This window comes from Salvia miltiorrhiza, chromosome 3 (genome assembly GCF_028751815.1).
Source record: "Salvia miltiorrhiza cultivar Shanhuang (shh) chromosome 3, IMPLAD_Smil_shh, whole genome shotgun sequence".
NCBI classification, from domain to species: domain Eukaryota; kingdom Viridiplantae; phylum Streptophyta; class Magnoliopsida; order Lamiales; family Lamiaceae; genus Salvia; species Salvia miltiorrhiza.
Window position 1 is genome coordinate 20618841 of NC_080389.1, and position 3501 is coordinate 20622341.

The 3501-nt window shown below is 42.4% G+C and overlaps 1 long non-coding RNA gene across 2 annotated transcripts; it reads right to left on the reverse strand.

Annotated features, from left to right (window-relative positions):
* Window positions 1-308: 308 nt before the first annotated feature.
* Window positions 309-3096, reverse strand: LOC131018070 (uncharacterized). Of its 2 annotated transcripts, XR_009100010.1 has the most exons (3): window positions 2844-3096; window positions 1524-1604; window positions 309-1017 (listed from the first exon to the last, which is right to left on the reverse strand). It is a non-coding gene; the product is annotated as an uncharacterized LOC131018070 (long non-coding RNA). The 2 variants fall into 2 exon arrangements; XR_009100009.1 differs by having other exon boundaries at window positions 309-1604.
* Between the last annotated feature and the right edge of the window lie 405 nt (window positions 3097-3501).

The window sequence follows — 3501 nt, forward strand, 5'->3', positions numbered from 1 at the left end:
AGGACAACTTGAATGCTTCCAGTACACGCCGCATTTAATGCAAAGGACAATGCATATATTTAATGCAAGGATATGGTGAATCGTCCTTCACCCTGCCGAGTTTCCCTTTCCATGTTACCTTACACTAAAACTGTAACAGCCCGGCTCCAGACTTGACGGCTGTCCCCACAGACCAACACGAGTATTTTCTAGCGTGTTTTGTCCTCACTCGCACGCTCCCTGAGAAACTTCCCAGGGGGTCACCCATCCCGAAATTGCTCCAAGCCAAGCACGCTTAACCTTGGAGTTTCTTTCGTATAGGCACCAGAAAAGAAGATGCATCTTGTTGATATGAGTAGCACCTATCAAATCACTTAAGCTCTCCTCGAATATGCAGTCCCATACCTGCATATTCTTGGAATCCCTCTCGTTCGGGTGTGTTTCGGTTCATCCCTGCGCCCCTCCGCTTGGAAGTCTTAACCGGAGCCGCTCCTTGTCCGTGCCTCTTTTGCACCGGCGATCACTCCGCACTTCGTCCCCGGGCGTCACAGGCCCACCAGCTTCCGCTTGGTTCGTCCCCGAACCACACCGTACTGGGAGAGGTTCGGCTCTGATACCACCTGTAACAGCCCGGCTCCCGGGAGAAAAGGAAATGTGCTACTTAATGGGATTTCTAGACTTTGCTTGAATATAATAGTTGATATGTTCTTAGATTTGGGTAACACATTCATATTAAAGGAATGTCGCAATTGAAGGATAATAAATACGGCAATTAAAATAGAAATTCTCCCAACCAGGATCAAAAGTTCGGAGGTCTGAGACAACAAGATAACACTTCATACTAGACATACATATATGCGAGGTTCAGTTGCTAGAAATGCGATTGCCAAAAGAGTTCATAATAATTAGGCTAAGAATATTTAAAGAGTCAATCTCAAAAGATATCCACCTTAGTGAATATTATGGCAGCAGAAATTATTATATGAAACTACAGCAACATCCTCCTTCAACCTCGCACGTCACCACCTGCCGCTCAACCTGCAAAAGGTTTTGAAAACAATTGCAGGGCTGAGTACTAATATACTCAGTGGGTTTAGCCATTTGAAAACATTTGAAAATCCATTTAAAAGAATAATCCATGCTATGAACAATATAACATAGAAATATTAGAAAGCATTCCATGCATACTTAAAATAAATTGTGGATCCATTTTCGGTCTTCTCTCTACTGGTGCTTCACCTATAATGTGAACATGTGGGAGCAGCCCACAGAGGTCCACTACCATGCATGTTTCAGAAATGGGAGCAGCCCAAGTCTGACAGTCTGAGGCAAGTGGGAGCAGCCCACAATACCCCCTTGTGTGTACACAATCCTAACCAGAGCGATCCAATCGCTACGCCGGCTAAGACCCGATCGTTAGAGAACATAGGAGCACTTTAAACAATAGAGAGATAAAAACATTTTAACATGGACATTCATTTGCATTTGCATAAAACAAGTAGAGCTTAATAACTCAAAACATACATTGGAAAATAAAAACCCACCTCGATAGAACAAGCTTGTAGATAAAAGATGTACAATTCTCTTCTTGTAAAAGCAAAGCTAATTCCTTCTCTCAAGTGGACCTATAAGATAATCTAATCTTAATAGGTATCAAAATATCGCATGAGCTAACGATTCTACAAAGCTGCTAAATCTTAATATTCTGCGCCCGGATTTTCAAAACTCAAATGGATATCATAAAAAAAATCAAATTTATCAAAATACTTTTATTGCATTATTAAAAATAATCAACTGGACTCGACTAAATAATTTAAGTAAAGCCTGAGTTAAAGAATGTAATTCAGCCCAACTCTTTAATTAAATCAAGCCCAACTTGAATTAAAAATATAGGCCCAAAATAATAAACAAACAAGCCCAAAATTCCATAAGTCAAACCCCCCCTTATCGCCGGCGACAACAGCGATGTCGCCGTCGCGCCTCACTTTTCCCCCTCTCCGTTCTCCCCATCTTGCTTCTCTCTCTCTCTCTCAAATCCCCATATTCTTTAATCCCTGAATCTGCAAATCTACCCTTCCCATCTCTTTTTCTCGGTTGGACGGTCAACGGCGAAGGACCACCGCCGCCGCCAACCACCTCCTACTCACCCTCTCAGCCTCATCTCCCCCTTCCCTCTCCGATTCCACAGAACCCAAATGTAATAAGCTCCCAAAATCCCTAACCCTTTCCTTCTTCGATTTCAAGGGAGAGGCAGTCGGAGCATCGCCTTGCCGTCGCAGCACAGCAGTAGCGTCGCTCAGCCATCTTTTCTTTCGATCGACGAACGGACGGCGCCAATAGGCAACTGCCGCCGCGATTCATCACCACCATCTCCGATTCTCCCTAAACCTCTTTCTCCCCTCTGAATTTCGGCCAGCAGCTCGAAATACCGCCGCCGCCGACTCTATCCCGCCTCCCCTCCTTCTCTCCTTCTACCCGCGATGACAGCCACGCCGGCGACAACAGCAGTAACCGCGCCGCCGCGGTGACCACAGCAGCACCGCTGCCTCTGCTCCCCCCTGCCCTGACTCGCCTCGACTCGACTCGACTCCCACATCAACAACACATAGCGCAAGGTTAAAGAAAATACATGTAAGGCTCAATTAATCCATAGGCATTCTGTAAACTTGTTTTCCTTTTCATATGCAATTTCTGTAACAACCATATGTACAACAAATATATAAGATACGATCTTTATTCATGTATGCTAATCATCTTTTAGATGTATACGAATGTCCTGTTTGATTGTAAATAAAGAATGGTTATTATGCTTTTATGTTGTGGTGTATGAGTGTTTGTTGAGAAGAAGTGTACTGGGGGCGAACCTTGATGAGGAGTTCTGTTATGAAGTAAATTTTGCAGGGATGTGATTTTGAGCTACGAACCGTCGCCTGCTACTCTTGGTAAGAAGCTGGGATTTTGAGTTGTTTTGACTCTTTTGAGGGCAATAGATTTGTAGATGTAAATGAAATTGTGATGAGGCTGTAGGGAATTTTGTGAAGAAAATCTGGAGTTTGGCTTGGTGTAGCTCTTGAGTATCTGCTGAGGACTCTTATAGGAGAAGAGTGGGGACGTGGAAGTACCCCCTATCATGCATTAAAATAATTGATAACCATGTAATGTGTCAATTTTACTGCCCCAAGTAAAAGATTAAAAACTCATGTAAAAACAGATATATACATATGTTCGGTCCACTTAATGGAAAAGTGGGCTTCTTAAAATAAGAGACCCTTTGCAAATTGTTTACAAAGTCCAACATCAAAATAATTTATTGAGATAGAAAATATAAGCACATTGCCTTCAAATAATTTGATAAAATCTATTACTCCCTCCGTCCCAATAAAAGTGGCCACATTTCCTTTTTGGGTGTCCCATTAAAAGTGGCTACTTTCTAAAAATGACAAAAGTTTACTTTAATTAAGTCAACAATTACTCACTAATTTGGTCAACAATTGTAGGCCACTTTTTAAAAATGTCAAAATT